The following is a 10,273-nucleotide window of genomic DNA, read 5'->3' as shown; positions in this document are numbered from 1 at the left end:
AAAAAAATTGATATGCATGAACATTAATGCTATCAATGCAGCTTAACCCACAATGCAAATATTAGTATATAAACATTAACATGAACTAACAACATGTCAGCAGATGGAGGGTGTTTCAATTTTTGTTCAAATGGCTGAACCTTAAAATATAAATAGACTTTTAGCTGCATACTTAGCAAAAGTAAGTATCTTGTGATGGCTTGCTGTGGGTTTTTTCCCCCCTGTGCTAACAAAGAGTCTGTGTGTGTTGATTGCAGCACCGAAGCACAGATGCCTTTCAATGTGTGTGTATTGACTATAGCTTAGAAATATAGAAGCCTTTCATAAATTCAGCAGAAAGGAATGCTAGTCTTAAATTGTTAATCTCTGTATAAAACGCATTGATTTTAGCACTTTCAGAGGTTTAAAAAATAGATAACTTTATGTGCTTCCCAACAAAGAGGCACTTCTGTTTCTGAAACTAATGACAGATACTAGGTGTTTGCTTATTATAAAAGAACTCTCTTTAATAGTAGTTGCTTATTCACATACGTTAGCTGTCAATAGTGATAGCTCCTTTTTGTCTCCCCTGTCATCTGAGGGTTTTAAATAATGGAGCAACAAAAATACCACCCTGCATTTTAGCATGCAATGTAAAAGGAGAATAAAAATGACTTGTCTCTCATGCCAAGAAAGCGGCTAAACATTATGGTAATGAGTTAAATGATTTTAGATTAAATGTACTTTTAAAAATAAGGAAGAAGGCTCTACCTGACAGCTTCAAGAGTTTTGTCATCACTGTTCCTAGTAACAAATTCAGCTTGTATGTGGATGGAAGTATTGGGGGATAATTTCCAGCTGAGTTTGCAGCCAGGATACACTGAATCAATCCCTATAACCAGAACAAATACATGTTCCTGACTTCAACTGGGAGCGGGGGGGGGAACCCCAGCAACCGAGGAAGCAGTTAACTGGCAAATGGGACAAAAATGGGAAAAGAGACATGTACAAAAGGCAAACTTTTTCTTTTTTTCTCTCACACAAATAACTTTCCCAAGCTGCTGTAAGCAATAATATTGGTAATTAGCACGAGTCCCAAAGACTCATGTTCCACCTATAACTCTTTTATGTATGCAATAGCAAGGGCGAGGCGGGGGGGAACAATTCCTTTCTCTTTTCTGCACCATAAAAGGGACAATGTGAATTGATGCATAAGTCAAAAAACTGCCTCGGTCCCTGACATCACTTACCAAATCACTAGGAATGTTGAGATTCTCCTGGAAGTTTTTTTTTTAAAAAAAATTATTAAATTTTTAACTTTTAAAAACAGAAAGAAAAGTAAAGACGAAACCACATTAAAAAACATGACAAACATAACATTATATGGCATTTTACAGTCTTCTGTATCGACATACACATTCTCTATTTTTGTTCAATTTTTCAACTAAATGCATATATTTACATATTTTTAGATTATATTTATTTACACACTCGTTACTATAGGATTGACAATAATTTGTAATTTACAAGTCTTTAGTTTAACACTATTAACTTAAATTTCCCAATTCTTATTTTGATTTCTTTCTTCTAACCATTCGAATAATTTGTTCCACACTATAATAAAGAAGGAGCCGCGGTGGCTCAGGGGTTAGGACGTTGAGCTTGTCAATCGAAAGGTCGGCAGCTCAGTGGTTCGAATCCCTAGTGCTGCCATGTAACGGGATGAGCTCCCGTTACTTGTCCCAGCTTCTGCCAACCTAGCAGTTTCGAAAGCACATAAAAATGCAAGTAGAAAAAATAGGGACCACCTCTGGTGGGAAGGTAACAGCGTTCTGTGCGCCTTTGGTGTTGAGTTATGCCGGCCACATGACCATGGAGACGTCTTCGGACAGCGCTGGCTCTTTGGCTTTGAAACAGAGATGAGCACCGCCCCCTAGAGTCGGCAACGACTAGCACGTAGGTGCGAGGGGAACCTTTACCTTTACCTATAATAAAGAATCTTCTCTTTCCTTGATTTCCTTTGTCATTTTATCCATTTCTGCACATTGTACAAAATTTTGAATCACTATTTTCTGTACTGGTATATTGTTTTGTTCCCACCCATGTGCAATAGTAATCCTTGCTGCTGTTAAGATATGTAGTATTAGGTATTGTGAAGATTTCTCTATTTTTGGGTTGATTATTCCTTTCTCCTGGAAGTTTTCATATGAGCATCAAGGTTCCCCACTGCAGTCAAGGCCACGGTAGTATAGGGACAGCTCTTTAGTTATAGTAATAGCAATAGCAGTTAGTCTTATATACCACTTCATAGTGCTTTACAACTCTCTCTAAACAGTTTACAGAGTCAGCATATTGTTCCCAACAATCTGGGTCCTCATTTTACCAACTTCAGAAGGATGGAGGGCTGAATCAACCTTGAACTGGGATCAAGCTGCTGGCAGTTAGCAGAATTAGGCTCCAATATTGCATTCTAACCACTGGGCCCCCACAGCTCTTATGCAGTGGTGGGATTCAAATAATTTAACAACCAGTTGTCTGCCCTAATGATTTCTTCCAACAACCAGTTCACCAAACTGCTCAGAAAGTTAACAACCGGTTCTCCTGACGTGGTGCGAACTGGCTGAATCCCACCACTGCTCTTATGTCACCTGTTCAGTGTTAGAGAGGGGAAGAGATGCTCACTAATCCTTAGATGTGGAAATTTATTGAAAATGTAGTGGCTAAGAAAGATTTCAGTCTTGTGAAATCTGGTAACAAACCAGAGTCATAGCCATGATTACATTTCTGATATTGGAGCAGAGGCCCTTCAAGCAAGTGGCCACCTCCAATTCTGAAAGTCTTCTCCAAACAATAATTTGCCATGTAAATGCCTATGTTTTGGAGCTATTGCTTTACTATAGCCTATCTCAAGAACAGTGTTATATAAAATATATGAAAATAGACATAAGTATGTCCATCTGTTGTGCTGATGTAATAAATTTTGCTGAAGGAAGCTCATCACCTTTGCTCAGAATCATGTCTATATTTTGCAATGAAAAAAAAAAAACACACACCAAAGACTGTAATCAGGCAGACAACTGGATAATAAATACCTCTTGAACTAACTCAGAAATTACCTTAATGTAGAAGAAGTATAATTTATCTAGCCTGATACGCTGTCTTCCAGAGTAGTCTATCTACTATCCAAATATATGCAGAAATTTAGGAATCATGCAACAATAGAAAATGGTTTCTATCCATAGAGAATAGGATGTATGCAGTTACACCCCAAACGTGAGAATAGTATTTCTTCTTTTGTCAGGCAGGCCCTACTGAGAGCACAGCAACATAGCACCAGTGGTGGGTTGCTACCGGTTTGTCCCGGATTGGGCAAATCAGTAGTGGCGGTGGTGGGACGCCCCCTCCCACCCAGATATCTCTGCGCATGTGATCTGGTAGCAGCCAAAACTGAAACCCACTACTGCATAGCACACTCATGATCTCTTGAGGCATATTAAGAAATGTATAAATAACTCCTGGCTGAATAAAAAATTGTTGCCAACATTTTGCAAATTCTCAGCTTTGAATTTGCCTCCTTTTGACATGGAACATGGTGGGTTTTTTTTTGGTTTTTTTTTTTTCATTCAGCTTACTATTTTCAGCAGAAGGGTAAGTATTGATTTTGAACTTTTTTTTTTTACTCTTCTCATAAACAAATACATTTTTTCCTTGAAGCAAAACTTGACAATGCATTGTGTACCCTAATGTAAATCATGTATACAAGCCTTTCCGACTATCAATCGTTGTTTTGCATGTTATTATGCAAACTCCACTGCTTGCATTCCATGGTGTCTTATGAAGTCTCTCTTCTTTTCATGATTCATTTGGGGTTTTTTATATATATATAAACATCCTTGGGGATTTAGATTTCAGCTTTTTTGGGGGTGGGGGTTTGTAGTGTTTATGCATCACAACATTAGAATTCCAGCAAGAAACACTATATATAGGAAATTGATGTTGAAAAATCTCATCCTTTTTCTCCCATATTTTGGGGAGAAAAAAGTTGGAATCTGCCTTCTTTCATAATAATTTTATTAAATATTACAATTAAAAATATAAAAAAACTAATGTAAATAAAAAATAAATAATAGAATGAAAGTTTTAAAGTGCCAAAAATTAAAAATTAGAAGAAGAAAAAGAAAAAAGTATATAGTAAAGAAAAGACATGTACAAAGAAATGATTTCTTCCTTCACCACAAGTATATGAAATTTTAGTATCACCTCTTAAAATACTGCAAATGAATCTTCTTCCTTTATCTCATTTCTTATTTATAAATAAATCCTTAAATCCTCATCATTCAGTCCAGATCAGCAAAAATCCATTAAGAGTAACCTATGATAACAATATATATCTTGACCTATGATAACATCATATATATATATATATATATATATATATATATATATATATATATATATATATATATATATATATATATATATATATACATACATATACATATACATATACATATACATACATACATACATATATATACATATACATATACATACATACATACATACATACATACATACATACATACATACATATATATATATTGTTTTTCCATATCATTCTTGTACCCTTAATTTTCAAATTGATTTTTAGATATGTGTCAGACTTAACTGGTAAAAGTTCTTATTCTTCTACAGCATCTTTTAAACACAGTCTATCTATAATGGCAGACATTCTTAAAAGAGAATCAGGACATGCCAAATGTTCCTAATAACTGAAAAGCAATTAAGGAGCAATTTGTGAAAGTGATTAAAAATGAGGCATTGTTAACATTATGTCCATAGACGCTACATTATAGCTGTGGGTTTGGTTGAAATCCCTTGACTGACATCTCAAGTCAACTGCCCAAACCTCAATTTCCCCAGACTACTCATAAGGAGTATCTGTCCAGAATGTAAGTAGTTGATATCACAATGCCTCTTTTTCCAAGAGAGACTTTGCTGAGCAAAATTTACCATCTCTGCTGCAAAGTTATTCCTGTGCCTTCCAGAATGTCTAGTTCACCATGAAGTCTAGTTTTCAGCAATGTTACTTTCTCCAGAATATCTCAGAACATTATTGTTGTGACCAGGACCAAGTAGTTATTACCAGACACAATCAGTCCTAATCAAACATATTTTATTAGAACAACTGAGAATTACTTCATTCTCATCTTAGTCCAGATTAAATCCAAAACAAAGCACCTGGCCTCAAAAACGTGCCTCAAAAACATGCCTAAATAGGATGGCATAGAGGCGGGGCAATGGGCAGGTGGGTGGGAGAGCAGGTGGGCGGGCCCACCTGCAATTTCTGCTTCCTGTTCGGGCAAACCAGTCCGAATTGGCTGAATGGCATCTCTGGTTAGCAGGTACCATTAGCTAAAACATTGCTCTAAGCTAAATAATTGCTCTAAGAATTGGAAACAGGGGTAAAACGGTCAGCCAATTGTTCTTAATAGTTTGTGACTTAAAATGCAGTTGCAAAGATTGGCACGCTAAGTTTATACTTCAGACATTGCTGCTTCAGTTACTGTGTGTTTTCCTTAGAAAAATATTTCACTGTTATGCCTCTTAAATAAAGTTAATGGTTTAAGGCAAAGCCCACCCACTATAAATATTTGGGTACCACTCTGTAAATAATAGGTATTGAGCTATTGTCTGTTATAATAACAGCAACCGTTTTGTATTTCCTATTTTTTAAAAAACTGAATGAAAAAGAACAAAATGGATTTTATGGATTTCTTTTCTTTTGCCACACCTACATTATAAACAAAGTTATACACAACAGAAGATGGGTAAAAAATATCCTTATTAATTTGATACAACTATCCTGATTATATCTTCTAGGTTTCATTCTACTTATTTGCTATGGTAGATTGTTTTCTTCATGGATTATCTTTGGTCACTTCTGCCTGATTCTTCACTTGCTTTGCCAAGGTCATCTCTCATATTACTTGATTTGTGTGAAGAATGCTATTTAACTGTGCATGCCTTCAATTAAAAACTTTGTCTGGTTCAATGCTAGACAAAAATAGAGCGTGTAATTGTAACCTGTGATTGATTTATTCAAGTGGAAAATAATGTGGTATTCCTTTTCTATATAAGAATATTTCATAACCAATGACAATGGAGCTGAAATCTTTGCATTTTTTCCATCTTGGTATCAAAAGGGATGTGGTGGCTCAGCAGCTAAAATGCTGAGCTTGTCGATCAGAAGGTGGTCAGTTCAACGGTTCAAATCCCTTGCACCACACAACAGAGTGAGCTCCCTTTACTTGTCCCAGCTTTTGCCAAGCTAACAGTTTGAAAGCATATAAAAAATGCAAGTAGAAAAATAGGGACCACTTTGGTGGGAAGGTAACAGTGCTCTGTGCGCCTTCGGTGTTTAGTCATGCTGACCACATGGCCATGGAGACATCTTTGGACAGCACTGGCTCCTCAGCTTAGGAACAGAGATGAGCACCACCCCCAGAGCTGGAAACGACTAGCACACATGTGCAGGAGAACCTATATCTTTTTATCAAAAGGTCAATATGAATGAATACCTTAAATCAAGTCAATTGGATAAGTATTTATACCAGGGGTAGTCAATCTTTTTATACCTACCGCTCACTTTTGTATCTCTGTTAGTAGTAAAAATTTCTAACCGCCCACCGGTTCCACAGTAATGCGCCATGTATTGTCATCTGCGCATGCCTCTAGTGCATCATGGATTGGGTTGGGGGGGCACCGGCTACCAGCTCTGTTTGTCTGTTACAGCTGCGGGGTATGGGGGGAGATGCATGAGCTATTCTGGGATGAGGTTCTTTTGTTTGCAGTCGCACTACAGCACCATTTAGTTTCACTTATGTAACGCAAACTAAAATTATGCACGGGCAATACAAATAGTATATTTTCAGAAATTTAAATTGTCACTGGAATTTTATGAAAATGTAATGAAAATATTTTTAAATAATGCTATGAAAATTTTTTAAAAAGTCAATTAAATTTTTTTAAAAAGGAAAGTGCTTCAGTATCAGACAAAACCCCTACCACCCACCATGAAAGCTGGAATGCCCACTAGTGGACGGTAGGGGCAGGTTGACTACCACTGATTTATACAGTGAAATTTCTAAAATATACACATGTAGAAAGTAATATTGCTCATATTACTATTCCATTAGTTCCCAATAGATAATATAGAATTTTGTAAACCCCCTGAGCCCAGTACTGATCTGATTAGTAGGAGCCATGAACAAACAGTACTTGTCCTATACTAGCAATATTGTTTTTAATTATTAACATTAATAATATTAGTACTATTAACTATACCAAATGTTGTATTTGGTTTCTGATTCAGGCAATAGTCAGAAGCCAGCCATTTGTGATTTAGTTAATATACAATAATTAAGCAGATCCTGAGTTATATCAGTGGGTAAACCAAAGTAGTGAGTAATAACCTTTCGGTGGTCAACTGGGAAATTGTGGAATGAATGGAATTTGGATTCAGATTTTGTTTGTGTTCTACCCAGGGTAGATCACTAATCACTAATTCAGGTAACTATTATATGTGAGAAACCTACATTGATTCTTTTCCCCCCAAATATTAACAGTATTACCTCTGAATCAGGATTTAACTAGAAATAATAAATTCAGTTGGAATAAAATAGAATGGGACTACTTCCAAATAAATACATTTAAAAATGAGCCAATAGACTATAATTATCTCTTTAAAATAAATTGCACCTAAACTGTCATAATTGTACAGAGATTGCAACTCCAAATACAAATTGCTATCTTAATGCATGCACTTAAAAGATAAAATGTGTCATAATTTTCCAAGTTACCCACATCAACAGTATTATTAACGATACATACCTAGAAATTCTGTTTCCAGATCAAAGAGGCTTTTTTTTTAAAAAAAATCAAAATATTGTGAATTGTGGTGGTAGAAGAATATTTTTTTCTGTCTTTTAACTGAAGTTATACTCTGTGGGAATGCTATTTTTCTTCCATTTTCCAGTTAAAAGATGGAGAGTGCCAATAAAATTCTACATCTATGTTACCTATATTGTTCCCAAATTTACTAAGTGATTAAAGGTTTTAAGGATTTGTCTCCATTTAAAACACTACATTAAGTGTTTGATAATGACAGTTAGTCTTAAGATATGGGGGCAAGAGAAAAAGTGGAGAGAAAGTAATAAAAATGGAAAGAACTTTGTGGCACTGCCTCCACATTTCTGTCTGCATCAGTGTCATATGGAAAAAGGCTGCACATTTAAATCACCCATTATATTGTACATAAAAGCAAGGTGTGGTCTCTACAGTACATTTAGATTCCTGTAATGACTTACTATATTGTAAGTGGAATACTGTAGGTGGAAGTGTTGAACACTTAGCAAGGATATTGGAAATATGCAATCCCAAGGTGTCAATAGACACATAAAACCCTTTCTCTTTTTTTTTAAAAAAAATATTTTTTATTATTATTATTTTCTTTAAAAACAAAAACAAAAGAAAAATTTCCATTTTACAACAATTCCATATTGGTGTATATCCGCATAACCCCTTCTTGATAGGGTATGATTGCAAAGTATTAACAGAAATTAGTAAATCCATATAAAGTTCAGAACATTATCATATATAGGCATGCTGCCACGGGTGAAATCTAAAAATTTTCCCTACCGGTTCTGTTGGTGTGGCTTAATTGGTGGGTGTGGCATGGTGGTCAGGTGACCCAGTGGGCATGGCTTGGTGGTCAGGTGACTGAATGGGCATGGCCAATAATAATAAATAATAAAAATAATAAACAAAGTATACAAAACTTGGGAGTGCACCTGTCTACCTTCTTTAAAAATAGAGGCACCGGTCTACAATTGCCTTTTTTTGGAAGCGCACCAGTCTACCTTCTTTAAAAATAGAGGCACCAGTTTACTAGCCACCTACAGCACTGATCAGCTGTAATGCAGCCCTTTGAAGTGCCGCGAAAGTTGTTTAAGGCCGTTTCCAGCTATATCACCACCGAGATCTTCAGAGACAGAGAAAAGGAACAGCGAGGCATGGGCAGTTGTGGGGGGGGGAGGGATTTTTGCTACCAGTTCTCCGAACTACCTGCCCCCATCGCTACCGGATTGTGCAATCCGGTCTGAACTGGGAGCATTTCACCCTTGCATGCTGCCTATATTTTTATCAGTTTGGAGATTCTTACCAATTTGTAATAATAGAAAACATGATTTTTTTCTACCTTAAAAGATTTTGTTTTTCCATGACCCAAATGCCATCCCACAGATTTTAAGAAATGATTGCATAGTAAGAATGAAGGACTTTAATTATCTCCTTGATGTGGATTGAATGAAGGTTACAGCTAACACAATAAGGTGCACTAGATGGTAGCAACACCAGAAACTCAGGCCCTGGGTTGCCAACTAATTATGACCTCAATTTTTGCACCCCAGATATATTGTCTAATGGGAAACAACTGAATCCATTTTCTCCGCAAGACAGAAAATGGAATCGGGGAAAGGATAAACATGCAGAGTGAACATCATTCACTTTTTTGAGTCACTAGATGCATTTTCAACATGGAAAGGATCTTTTATCAATTCATAGAATGGCCAACATGGAGGAGATTTGTCTACTTATACATATGCTATCATAGAGGCCTGATCAATTGCCAATCAGAAATTTTAAAAAATGGTAAAATGCTCCTCCCATTTTCTCTCTCTAGGTATACTTCAGTTTACCTATGATTTTATTCTTTTTTTCTGGGAATTCCAAGAATAACAGACATCTTTAATTTCTTAAATTAAGGAATAGTTGGAAATAAGATGACAATAATCTGCAGCTATTTCCTATTTATTTTTTTTTTAAAAAGGAGCTCCTCTCCTCTCCTCTCCTCTCTCTTTTTTCCCCAGAAGACAGGTGAGTTGGGAGCTTAGTAAGTTCCAAGGGACATGTTTGCAAGCATGTTGGTATCCATAAGCATCATCTTACATATTTAAAGCTTTAGTTCAGTTAGGGGGGGGACACCCAGTGACCAATTTTTCCAATCCTCAATTTGTCCCTTCCTTTTTTTCCCCATTAATTTGTATGTTATATTTAATGTAAATGCAAAAATGTATAGCCTTTCCTGTCTATGTATGTTTCTTCGGTGTATATTTCCCCCCTTTTTATATAATGCAGTTTATAAATTTTCTATCAAGCTACATGAAGATGTTTGGTTGGTTCTGAAAGGTCTGCAGGGTATTTGGTTATCTGGTATTTGAGGACCTAATATTTT

Source organism: Ahaetulla prasina, chromosome 3 (assembly GCF_028640845.1).
Source record: "Ahaetulla prasina isolate Xishuangbanna chromosome 3, ASM2864084v1, whole genome shotgun sequence".
NCBI lineage: Eukaryota > Metazoa > Chordata > Lepidosauria > Squamata > Colubridae > Ahaetulla > Ahaetulla prasina.
This window is presented reverse-complemented; position numbering follows the sequence as displayed.